Source organism: Ranitomeya variabilis, chromosome 2 (genome assembly GCF_051348905.1).
Source record: "Ranitomeya variabilis isolate aRanVar5 chromosome 2, aRanVar5.hap1, whole genome shotgun sequence".
NCBI lineage: Eukaryota > Metazoa > Chordata > Amphibia > Anura > Dendrobatidae > Ranitomeya > Ranitomeya variabilis.
Window position 1 is genome coordinate 478197154 of NC_135233.1, and position 13843 is coordinate 478210996.

Genomic DNA, 13843 nt, shown 5'->3' on the forward strand with positions numbered 1-13843 from the left:
TAAAAACTGTAAATCTTTGCATGCATTTTATGTTGTTGTTTGCAATATCACAATATGATCATGGGTGTAGGATTTGTATCGTATGCTTCAGCGGAGAGTGTAATACTGTGCATCTAAACCTCCATGCCTGCCCTCGAGAATGCTAGATTTTATTGTATGATTTACTGAACATCTGCTGCATAGAAACCATGATGTAAAATTTAGTAGGAAGTTATCTATATGGAAAACAAATGCAAAGAAGAACCAGTCCCCAAGTGTCCTCCGTCATATTCTTGGAATTGCTAAAATCAGAAAATTATTGACCGTGTTATTCAACTGTGGTTATTGACCTTATAATCCCTCTCACACAGAATAATCCTATTAATTCGCCTACTTAAACTTTAGTCTTATAACGTCTATAAACCTTATGGCATAAAGTAGTTTATTGTTTTGTTTTGTTTGTTTTTTCTGGGGGAAGGGAGAATCTGTGTGCACACCAGAACATCATGTGCTTCCTGAACATCGTATTCTAAATCATGGCCTAATATGTATTTAAAGACGATGTCATGGCACTTTTGCAGGATATCCTGGGGCAGGGGGCTCTTTCCCTATCCCTAAAGCAAAGGGCGACCTAGCTATCCCTGCTCCCCAGATTACTTCTTACAATGAAAAAGCCAGTCCCACGTGCCTTGCTGAGCTCCTAAACCAGCCCTTATCTGTCCCCTCACCCACTGTGGGAAGTGGGGAGTTGTAGTGTATAAGAATAAACAAACAATACTTACAAGGGAAGACATACGGGGATAAATGAGAATACCAATCGTACACATGCACCCACAAACAACAGAGTGCAACATCGGGAATTAAAGGAAAACCCAAATACGAGAGAATGAGGCTATGTACACAAACAAATCACCCAGCAACAGTCTTCTGAACAACACTCCAAATGCCTCCTCAAATAACCAACACCTCCAAATCCTGAACCAAGCAGTATGAAACTAACAATGGCAATCCTTGATTGCCGGAGGCTAGTATATATAGCAGAGAGGAGTGGCCAACACTGAACAGCTGAGACCATCAAAGCAGGAAAGCTCCATGAGCTCTCAACTGAATAGATTAACCCCTGCACTGCTAGCAGAAACCTGCACTGTTTAATATGATGGTGAAGTGCTTCAAATCTGTACAGGAGTATGTAAAATCAGACACTGCGGTCTTCTGACCCCTTTCTGTTGCTGTAAACCTGTGACAGTACCCCCGTTTCTAAGAGAGACCTCCGAAACCTCCGGGATGGGGCTTTCAGAGTTTGCCACGTGAAAAGACCACATGGACGTTAGATGCGGGTACCCACATTCTCTCTTTAGGACTGTAACCCTTCCAGTGTATCAGATACTGAAGAGACTGACAAACCAAGCGAGAATCAACGATTTTAGCTATTTGAAATTCCAAATTCCCATCAACAATGAACAGGGATGGAGGTTGTGGTGATGGCTTACAGGATGCAACATATTTTTTGAGTAGAGATCGGTGAAACACATTATGAATCCTAAAAGTGGGTGGCAAAGCAAGGCTGAATGCTACAGGATTGACAACGGCTACAATCTTATAAGGACCGATTAACCCAATTTCCACGAAGGAACCTTCAAATTAATGTACCTTGAGGACAACCACACCAAATCACCAACACACAGGTCCAGACCCACCAAACGTCTCCAATCAGCCACAGAGTTATATTTGGACCCCATTCTCTTAAAATTATTCAGAACTCCTTGTGACACAGATGTAACAGATGATGAAAACCATTCCTCTTCAGATATTCCTGAAGAACGATTCCTATTAAAATAGCAGAACTGAGGATGAAACACGTATCTCCCGAAGAACGGAGACTTACCGGTTGACTCATCGGTTATTCACTGCAAATTCAGCTAGAGTTAAGTATTCCAATCCTCCTGATTCTTAGGGTAAGTTCACACAGGGCGTTTTTGCAGCGTTTTTGTGCTGCACTTTTTTTATGCTAATTTTCAGCTGCTTTTTACAATACCAGCAAAGCCTATGAGATTTCAGAAATCTCATGCACACACATTGTTTTTTTGTGTGATCAGTATTTTGTGCTTTGCTGCATTTTTTCGACATAGAGCATGTCACTTCTTTCAGCGTTTTTGCTGCATTTTTTCAACGTTTTTCATCCATTGACTTGAATGGATGGTGAAAAAACGCTGCAAAAACGCAGGTATCATTGTTTTCTGCGTTTTTGCTGCTGAAAATTCAAGTACATTAGCATGGACAAAGAGGGGAAAAAACGCACCGAAAACGCACCTAAACCTACTTTTTTTGACGCAGCTTCTTTCCTGCCAAGAAGATCAGGTTTTGCTGCAGAAAAAAAGCCACAAAAGCGCCCTGTGTGAACTTACCCTTCGACACAAAAAAACTATGATAAATCTCAAGATTCTGGTTAACACATTCAGTTTGCCCATTAGACTGTGGATGAAAGGCTGAAGAAAATGACAGATGGATCCCCAAAGCAGCAGAACACTTTTCAAAATTTGGAAATAAATTGCCCCCCCATTCAGAAACAATATCGGTAGGAATCCCATGTAATTTTACTATTTCTTTGATAAAAATGTGCATCATGTCCTTCAGGTGTATTGCAGATTGTCTTCCACTCATCCCCCTCCTTAATTCGAATGAGATTATATGCCCCTCTGAGATCTAGTTTAGAAAATCATTTTGCTCCTACAATTTGGTTAAAGAGGTCCAAGATGAGAGGGAGAGGATATGGATCCCGGACCGTGATCCAATTAATTTAGCAAAAACCCCTGACTTTTTTCTTGACAAAAAAACTCTCCTGCAACAGGTGATGAAGAAGATCTGATATTCTTAACACCCCTGTTTTGAAAGGTAGTCTAAGGGTACCGTCACACAGTGCAATTTTGATCGCTACGACGGCACGATCCGTGACGTCACAGCGATCGTATGATTATCGCTCCAGCGTCGTCACACGTTGCAATCACGGCGCTGGAGCGATGCCGAAGTCCCCGGGTAACCAGGGTAAACATCGGGTTACTAAGCGCAGGGCCGCGCTTAGTAACCCGATGTTTACCGTGGTTACCAGCGTAAAAGTAAAAAAAAACAAACCGTACATGCTCACCATCTGATGTCCGTCCGGTCCCTTGCCGTCCGCTTTCTGCTCTGACAGATCAAGGCCGTACAGTGAGAGCAGAGCGCAGCGGTGACTTCACCGCTGTGATCTGCTCTCACTTTCCGGCCGGCAGACAGTCAGAGCGGGAAGCGGACGGCAAGGGACCGGACGGACATCAGATGGTGAGCATGTACGGTTTGTTTTTTTTTACTTTTACGCTGGTAACCACGGTAAACATCGGGTTACTAAGCGCGGCCCTGCGCTTAGTTACCCGATGTTTACCCTGGTTACCAGCGAACACATCGCTGGATCGCTGTCACACACAACGATCCAGCGATGTCAGCGGGTGATCAAGCGACGAAAGAAAGTTCCAAACGATCTGCTACGACGTATGATTCTCAGCAGGATCCCTGATCGCTGCTGCGTGTCAGACACTGCGATATCGTAACGATATCGCTAGAACGTCACGAATCGTACCGTCGTAGCGATCAAAATTGCACTGTGTGACGGTACCCTAAGAATCACAGGAGAGGGCAAGCACTCAAGCACATAAGTCAATACGTTCTGAGTTCATGGTCCCTACCTGTAGATGTAACACTCGAAAGACCTGATTAAAATACCCCTGGCTCAAGGGTGCAGGGTCAATGGCGATTATGGTCTAGACAGTTTGTGGTTTGAGGACCTGGACCTGGATGAACCCAGCATCAATCAAATTAAACCCTGCCCCACTATCCAGAATGGCTGAAATATCCACCTTCTTTTTCCCCAGATGGATCTTGGCCATTAAAAAAAAATTGTGACCTACCCACAGCGAAAATATGTATACCTGGGTTGCCAACCTTGCCTGCAACCCAGGCTGCTTAGTTTTCTGACAGATGTTTATGGTGTGATAAGGAAGGACAAGCACCCACAAAATAACAGAAACCAAGAGGAAAGTCCAGCTCCAGGTAAAACCAATGCATTTATTTGAAAAATCGATTTATTTTTTTTTAAATACATCCTTGTCGGGAAAAAATAGAAAGGTAGGGGAGGTGGGGTGTTGTAGTTTATTAGAATACACAAACCAGACGTACAAGGATATATGAAGATACTAATCATGGAAATATGCACTAACAAACAGAGTAGAACACCGAGAAGTAAAGGAAGGAAAAAACAAGAGAGGATGAGGACATGTACACAGACAAGTCACCCAGCTACAGTCATTTGAACAACAATCCAAACTTCTCCTCAAACAACCGACACCTCCAACTCCAGAACCAGGCTGTCACGACACAGATGTCGAGTGATCTGAGAATCCTTCCCTGTCTCTAGCACTAGGGGGCACCATAGTTCGCCCTACTCCCCAGGATACTTCTGAAGATGAAGATGCCGGGGCCTCCACCTTCGCCTTATCTCCTGAGTTAGCCCTCCAAATGTTCTCTTCCCCCACCCAGGGAAGAGGGGCGCTGCTGTGAATGATAGTACACCAACCCGAGAAACAAGACAACACAAACAAAGGCTGAAAGAAAACTCCAGGCATACAAAATATTCACTCACATATAATAGAGGAATCCACTGGAGTGTGCAGGAAGGGGAAAAAAAAACAAATAGAGAAGGATAGGGAATTACCACACATGCAAACCAAACAGCAGTCACAGATAACTCCTCCAACTCTCCTTCTCATATGAACTCCTCTCCCTCCTTTAGCCATGCAGCAAATGCTTGCTCTGACAAGGATTTGTAACAGAGCCCAGATTATAAAAGGGGAAAGGAGTGTCTAACGGAGCTTAGCTGTGAGCACAGGGATTTCCAACATGGCCTATTAACCCCTGTTCTGCCAGGAGAAATAAACCCTTTTAAAATGAAGGAGGAGAAGTGCTTCTTCTCAGTGCCAGAGTAGGAGCAATCAGATGCTGTGGTCTTCTGGTTCCACACTGTCGCGGTAACCGCGTGACACAGGCAGTATGAAGCTAGCACTGGCAATCCCTGTTTGCCAGAGGTGAGTAAATAAAGCAGAGGAGAGTGTCCGACACTGAACAGCTGAGACAATCAAAGCTGGAAAGCTCCATGAGCTCTCAACTGAGCAGATTAACCCCTACACTGCTAGGAGAAACCTGCACTGTTTAATACGATGATGATGATGATGAAGTGCTCCTAATCCATGCAAGAGTACGTGAAATCAGACACTGCGGTTTTCTGGCCCCTCTCTGTTGCGATAAACACATTACAGATGACCTGTCACTTGCCATAGATCTAGGGAAAAAAATTATCTGGTATAAATGCTGCTATTCTCCTGAATCATGCCCTGTTTTTCTTTTGTTTCTTTGCCTCTCTGTTACTGAGTTATGGCCCCTTTTGTTCCTGTATATAAATTTCGTCTTTTTCTTCACCTGGGCATGATCCTTGAGAATACCTCATAGAGAGCAAATGATGACCACTCTCATTTAGCTGGATTTACATACAGGGAAGAGGGGTCCATAACTGAGAAATGGAGAGGCGCAGGAACAAAAGAAAAATAGTGTAAAATTCAGGGGAACTACAACATTTACATCAGGTAAAAAATAATGTGTTTATGGAAAGTGATGGAACTCTTTAAAGGGGTTATTATCCCCTTAACGACCGCCGATACGCCTTTTAACGGCGGCAGTTAAGGGTACTTAAACCACAAAGTGAAAAAGTGAATAGCGCCCCCCAGAGTCGGATTTTCTCTGGGGTCTCGGTTGCTGGGGGTAGCCGAGACCCCAGAGAACATGATTCGGGGTTTTTTTACCGACCCCCGAGTTGCGATCGCCGGTAATTAACCGTTTACCGGCGATTGCAAAAAATAAAAAAAAAGCGATTTCCCTTTTAATTTCTCTGTCCTCGAATGTGATCACACATCAGAGGACAGAGGAATGGGGTCCCCGATAGCCCCCCGATACTCACCTGTCTCCCCCGGTGCTCCTCGTGGCTCCCGATGGGCGCCGCCATCTTTTTCCGGCAAAAAAAATGGCGGGCGCAGTGCGCCCGCCGGCCGTCACCCGGAGGATCTTTGGGGTCTCGGCTGCACATCAGAGGACAGAGAAATAGGGGGATTCGGGGACCCAATCATACTTACCGGTGTCCCTGGGTCCTCCTGCGTCCCCGGCTTCTTCATCGGGAAAGGAAATGGCGGGCGCATGCGCAGTGCGCCCGCTATCTGCCGGCCGGCAGGAGAGAGGAGTTGGGGCTAAAATTAGGGTTAGGGCTAAATTTAGGGTTAGGGTTAGGGCTAAAGTTAGGGTTAGGGCTAGGGTTGGGGCTAAAATTGGGGTTAGGGTTGGGGCTAAAGTTAGGGTTAGGGCTAGGGTTAGGGTTGGGGCTTAAGTTAGGGCAAGGTTTGGGGCTAAAGTTAGGGCTAGGGTTGCGGCTAAAGTTAGGGTTAGAGTTGGGATTAGGGTTAGGGTTTGGATTAGGGTTGGTATTAGGGTTAGGGTTGGCATTAGGGTTACGTTTGGGATTAGGGTTAGGTTTGAGATTAGGGTTAAGGTTAGGGTTGGGATTAGGGTTACGGGTGTATTGGGATTAGGGTTAGGTTTGAGGTTAGGGTTGAGATTAGGATTAGGGGTGTGTTGGATTTAGGGTTTTGATTAGGGTTATGGTTAGGGTTGAGATAAGGGTTTTGGGGTTAGGGTTGTGATTATCGTTAGGGTCGTGATTAGGATTATGGATCGGGTTGGGATTAGGGTTAGGGGTGTGTTGGGGTTAGGGTTGGATTTAGAATTGGGGGGTTTCCACTGATTAGGTACATCAGGGGGTCTCCAAACACGACAGCCAATTTTGCTCTCAAAAAGTCAAATGGTGCTCCCTCCCTTCTGAGCTCTGCCGTGCGCCCAAACAGTGGTTTACCCCCTCATATGGGGCATCAGCGTACTCGGGATAAGTTGGACAACAACTTTTGCGGTCCAATTTCTCCTGATACCCTTGTGAAAATAAAAACTTGGGACCTAAAAAATCTTTTTTGTGGAAAAATTTTTTATTTTTATTTTCACAACTGCATTATAAACTTCTGTGAAGCAATTGGGCATTCAAAGTTCTCACAACACATCTACATAAGTTCCTTGTGGGGTCTAGTTTCCAAAATGGGGTCACTTGTGGGAGGTTTCTACTGTTTAGGTACATCAGGGGCTCTGCAAACGCAACATAAAGCCCGCAGACCATTCTATCAAAGTCTGCATTCCAAAACGGCGCTCCTTCCCTTCCGAGCTCTGCCGTGTGCCCAAACAGTGGTTTACCCCCACATATGGGGTAGCAGCATACTCAGGACAAATTGGACAACAACTTTTGGGGTCCAATTTCTCTTGTTACCCTTGTGAAAATAAAAACTTGGGGGCTAAAAAATCTTTTTTGTGGAAAAAAAAATATTTTTTATTTTCAGGACTCTGCATTATAAACTTCTGTGAAGCACTTGGGCATTCAAAGTTCTCATCACACATCTAGATAAGTTCCATGGGGGGTCTAGTTTCCAAAATGGGGTCACTTGTGGGGGGTTTCTACTGTTTAGGCACATCAGGGGCTCTCCAAACGCGACATGGCGTCCAATCTCAATTCCAGCCAATTCTACATTGAAAAAGTAAAACGGCCCTCCTTCTCTTCCAAGCTCTGCGGTGCGCCCAAACAGTGGTTTACCCCCACATATAGGGTATCGACTTACTCAGGAGAAATTGCACAACAACTATTGTGGTCTAATTTCTCCTGTTACCCTTGTGAAAATAAAAATTTGGGGGCAAAAAGATCATTTTTGTAGAAAAAAATGCGATTTTTTATTTTCACGGCTCTACGTTATAAACTTCTGTGAAGCACTTGGGGGTTCAAAGTGCTCACCACACATTGAGTAAAAGCTCAAAAACGCACAAAGAGGACTTAAAAATCCTCCAGAAAATTGACAAAAAATTCACAGAGAAAAAAGCAGAGATGGTTAACTGCTGAAGCCTCCAAACAAATGCACCAGCAGGGCGCATCGGACCTGATAAATGATGGCAACAACACAGGTGCAAAAAATACCGATGAAACAACCACTTTCAATCCAGTATTGGTTGTTTGGCATTAGTGCACAAAAAGATAAGCGATAATAGTCTGTATGTGGCATTGTTCACACAGGCAATGCAGAGCATCTGGTCTACAGCCTATTACTAACGCACATACAGGCGGGCCGCCCAGTGCTGCAAAATGCTCACCACACATCTAGATAAGTTCCTTAAGGGGTCTAGTTTCCAAAATGCTGTCACTTGTGGGGGGTTTCCACTGTTTAGGCACATCAGCGGCTCTCCAAACGCGACATGACGTCCAATCTCAATTCCAGCCAATTCTACATTGAAAAAGTAAAACGGCACTCCTTCTCTTCCAAGCTCTGCGGTGCGCCCAAACAGTGGTTTACCCCCACATATGCGGTATCGATGTACTCAGGAGAAATTGCACAACAACTTTTGTGGTCTAATTTCTCCTGTAACCCTTGTGAAAATAAGAATTTGTGGGCTAAAAGATCATTTTTGTGTAAACAAATGCGATTTTTTATTTTCACGGCTCTACGTTATAAACTTCTGTGAAGCACTTGGGGGTTCAAAGTGCTCACCACACATCTAGATAAGTTCCTTAAGGGGTCTAGTTTCCAAAATGGTGTCACTTGTGGGGGGTTTCCACTGTTTAGGCACATCAGGGGCTCTCTAAACGTGACATGGCATCCGATCTCAATTCCAGCCAATTCTACATTGAAAAAGTCAAACGGCGCTCCTTCACTTCCAAGCTCTGCTGTGCGCCCAAACAGTGGTTTACCCCCACATATGGGGTATCGGCGTATTTAGGAGAAATTGCACAACAAAATTTATGGTTAAATTTCTGTTTTTACTCTTGTGAAAATAAAAAAAAAATGGTTCTGACGTAAAATGTTTGCAAAAAAAAGTTAAATGTTCATTTTTTCCTTCCACATTGTTTCAGTTCCTGTGAAGCACGTAAAGGGTTAATAAACTTCTTGAAGGTGGTTTTGAGCACCTTGAGGGGTTCAGTTTTTAGAATGGTGTCACACTTGGTTATTTTCTATCATATAGACCCCTCAAAATGACTTCAAATGTGATGTGGTGCCTAAAAAAAAATGGTGTTGTAAAAATGAGAAATTGCTGGTCAACTTTAAACCCTTATAACTCCCTAACAAAAAAAAAATTTGTTTCCAAAATTGTGCTGATGTAAAGTAGACATGTGGGAAATGTTATTTATTAACTATTTTGTTGTGACATATCTCTCTGATTTAAGGGCATAAAAATACAAAGTTTGAAAATTGCAAAATTTTAAAAATTTTCACCATATTTCCATTTTTTTCATAAATAATCACAAGTAATATCGAAGAAATGTTACCACTAACATGAAGTACAATATGTCAAGAAAAAACAGTCTCAGAATCAGCGGGATCCGTTAAAGTACTCCAGAGTTATAACCTCATAAAGTGACAGTGGTCAGAATTGTAAAAATTGGCCCGGTCATTAAGTACCAAATTGGCTCTGTCACTAAAGGTACCTTCACACGAAACGACTTTGTAACGATATCGCTAGCGATCCGTGACGTTGCAGCGTCCTGGCTAGCGATATCGTTTAGTTTGACACGCAGCAGCGATCAGGATCCTGCTGTGATGTCGCTGGTCGCTGAATAAAGTTCAGAACTTTATTTGGTCGTCCGATCGCCGTGTATCGTTGTGTTTGACAGCAAAAGCAACGATACCAGCGATATTTTACACTGGTAACCAGGGTAAACATCCGGTTACTAAGCGCAGGGCCGCGCTTAGTAACCCGATGTTTACCCTGGTTACCAGTGTAAAATGTAAAAAAAACAAACAGTACATACTTACATTCGCATCCCCCGCCGTCTGCTTCCCACACTAACTGAGCGCCGCAAAGTGAAAGTGAAAGCACAGCACAGCGGTGACGTCACCGCTCTGCTGTTAGGGCCGGCGCTCAGTCAGTCAGTCAGTGCAGGAAGCGGACGCTGGGGGACGCGAATGTAAGTATGTACTGTTTGTTTTTTTTTACATTTTACGCTGGTAACCAGGGTAAACATCGGGTTACTAAGCGCGGCCCTGCGCTTAGTAACCCGATGTTTACCCTGGTTACCCGGGGACCTCGGCATCGTTGGTCGCTGGAGAGCTGTCTGTGTGACAGCTCTCCAGCGATCAAACAGCGACGCTGCAGCGATCGGCATCGTTGTCGCTATCGCTGCAGCGTCGTTTCGTGTGAAGGTACCTTAAGGGGTTATTTTACTCAGTGGGAGCTGGATAAGTCAGTGTATGCTACAAATTGTGATAGTCCTTATACCTAGCAAATACTGGGCTTTCACATGAGTGACCCTCATTCTATGTAAATGAAAGAGTCACAGGAGAGTCTTAGCTCTATACAGGAGACTGCCTCTTCATCCTCTAGTCATAGTCGCACTAGTATCAGGATGACAATATCCACAGCAGAATGAAAGTGGCATCTGTATAAGCTGAATAATATGTCCCATTTGATAACTATGAATTACGGATGGGAGAAACCCTATCTAACCTGCAAAGGTTGATATTCTCTGACAGTGAAAATCTAGCCAAATCAGATCTCATGCTTTGCACTGACGAGGGGCAGCACCCCGAAACACCATATCTATAAATTGAGATTCTGATTTGGCTTTTATCCTAAGTTATGTGACAAGGCTCTTTAAAGGGTCGTTAATGACTTGTAGGATTGCTACTTCCAATAGGTGGCACTAGAGTTCAAGTCCTCTTCCTGTCTGAAGAGACAATTTGCATATTTAATTTCAGAGAGAAGCATGCAGGGCGTTTAAGTCTTCTCATACTGGGATGCTATACTGGCATGTCACTCTCCACAAGGAAAGATAAGGAGGATATGTGAATAATCTGCACTGCTGGTATCCCATATAATAAATCCAAATCCAGACAGAAAGTACATGTGTTTTTTCTTTATTAAGTCAACATGTTTGGAAGTACTACAAACTTCTTTACGAGTACAAGAAAAGCATAGCTCACACCATAGCAGCTGGATGTGTGAGTGATTGAAATGTTGTATATACACAACTACATTAGGTTATTATAACCTCATTTAAGCACCTTTATATCCCTTGGATAAACCCTATTGGGCTGTCTTTTTCCTCCTAGTGTTACTCCCCACAAGGGGAAACTTTACCCTTTAGATCTTAGCAAATAGTGGTAATTCACTGCTCCCCCTAGTGGCCAATTAAGTGGATCAAAGAATGTGCAAATTAAATGAACTGGTCCTCTTGTTCAACTTAAAGCTTGAAGAGCATTGTAGAAAATGTATAATATTTAATGCCTTTCTCTTCTGAAATGAAAGCTACCCTTTACTAATCAAATGAGCTCCCCAACTGCTTTACGCACATACAGATGTAGCAGAGCTTACTTTATCACTGAATTTTTGTTTGTGCACTGTGATGTCTTGAGCTATTTTTTTTTTGGGGGGGGGGGGGCAGAGGTTCTGCTTTGCTGTTCATTCTAGCATTGGCATCTGACTTCTCAGAAAAAAATGTATATGTCATCAAAAAAGAGAGAACTGGAGGTATTTTAGTATTTCCAATAAAACTGCCATATATAAATGCAGGGGGTGCAGGTTTCAGTTATACACCAATATGAGCAATGCAATATGCTGCTAAACATATTGAGGATGGCATAGGATGAGGAGGGATTTTCTGAGCCCAGGAATATATAGCTTTCTGTTATGTGATTTAGTAACTTCATTGCAAAAGCAGGGAGCCATCTATGAATGATGTATACTGGCTGCAGATGGGTGCTGCACCTCCACCCCTATTCATTTCTATAGGGCTGTATCTACAGTACAGTAGTTGCATCCACTATACAGTTAACAGAGCTGTGTAATTCTGCTCTGCAACTGAACACTTCTCACTCCGCTCCTTTCCGACTCCAGATTTGGCAATCAGACTAGGGCCACGTTCACACCTTCAGGATTTGGTCAGTATTTTACATCAGTATCTGTAAGCCAAAACCATGAGTGGAACAATCAGAGGAAAAGTATAATAGAAACACGTCACCACTTCTGTATTTATCACCCACTAATAGTTTTGGCTTACAAATACTGCTGTAAAATACTGACCAAATACTGAACATGTGAACGTGGCCTAATTCCCTGGATCAATGTCCAATCACATCTTATTAAATGGGTAAAATTATAAAGTGCTTGTGAAAACAAGTAACTTTACAATTTACTTGTTATTAAAAATCCTCTCCTTTCTCAACGATGGAGAAACTTTGAGTTCTATATTGTACTGCTCATTGCCTGGGTTACCAACCACCGCTTCAAGTCATCAGAGGAGACTGGTCTCCTAATCAAGGTGCACAGCACTTACAAGCTCTTCGCTTTGTATAGAGCTTGTACTGATGGGCTAAGCTGAACTGTCAATTATTCACGGGTGCATCAACCCCCAAAGCCAGGATGCCGCTCCTAACATGAAGAGACAGCCCCCTTAAGGAGCGGGGTCCAGACAATTATTTAAACAAGGGCCCCAAATACTGTCATTGACCATGGGCCCTACAGTTTGTGTCCACCTCTTACAGACTTTGGCTGCTGATTCTGTTAGCATACATTTAATGAAACTTTCTGGATTTTTGAAGACATTTAAGTGGGGAAAAAAAAGACAAAATAACAATTTATATTGGTTGAATTTTTAATGAAATTCCATCAATTTAGGTAGTAAAGTATATTGGCAAAGTACCTTGCTGCGGCAGTATTATCACTATGACATATATTACCCGAACAGGCACAATACACAGAGCGTTTTCACATCGCAAATAACTTTTGGGATTTCTTATCCTTTATTCTATGTTCAGGCTGTCTACTTGGATGTGACTTGCAAGAACTGAACCATGAGGTGCTGGTAAAGGTGACAACTACTGGTCTGAAAATCAGAAATGAGCTCAGAGCTGTTGTCATTTCTTCCCCCCTTGCTTCTGTGGATAGGAGAGGGACCATAGCTGGGGAATAATAAAGCCCCCTCATACACATTAGATAAAGTAATCTGTACCTTCAGGATCGGCTGACGATTTAGCGACTAACCATTGTTGTCAGTGAACAGAAGGATCCCATGCGTTGAATTTCAGTGGCTGTTCCCTACAGATAAGTCTGGCAGCGTCTCTCATAGGGAACGCTGGATCACTTGGCAGAGCGTTCCTGTCTATGGAAAGCTATGTGTCAGCCATCGTTTGGTCAACAGCTTTCTAAGGGAGCCCATTTCTACCTGCAGATTGGAAAACAACTTTTGTCACAGACACAAAGAGGGGCCCATATATTGGTCTTGCACAGGTGCCCTCTTCTGTCTGTGTCCGCCACTAAATCTGATGATACAAATCTTGTAAAATCAGCAGCCCCCACCATCGTCCATTTCAAGAGCATTGCTCCTAATCAGGGCTCTCACTTTCCTGACCTGTGTGCTTGTCACCTCTATGTGTAAATATAGTGATAAGTGTACACTCCAGATCAAACCACTGAATGTGTCACAGTAGAACTATAAAGCTCAGCATAAGTTCTGCTAATGCTATAGCTCTGCTTCTGACAAGAAATATCACTGAACCAGGAATGGCCACCCACCACCCCCAGATACCAGGCTAAACCATGAGCTATTCAAGAGACAACTTGAGAATACCCCTTGAATGAAAGTACAGATAGGGGGAAGATTTATTAAGTTACTTTCACCACTTTTCTGCAAATTTTGGAGCCTTTTTACGCCAAT

At 43.3% G+C, this 13843-nt stretch overlaps 1 protein-coding gene across 6 annotated transcripts in view; it reads left to right on the top strand.

Annotated features, from left to right (window-relative positions):
• Positions 1-13843, top strand: part of TSPAN4 (tetraspanin 4) — an 878525-nt gene that overhangs the window by 461456 nt on the left and 403226 nt on the right. The window contains exon 4 of one of the 6 annotated variants that reach the window (XM_077287830.1): positions 3882-4059. The exons of the other annotated variants lie outside the window; for them this stretch is intronic. The gene's annotated coding sequence lies outside the window, so the exon portion shown is untranslated. The remainder of the gene's footprint in view (positions 1-3881; positions 4060-13843) is intronic. 6 annotated transcript variants of the gene reach the window in all.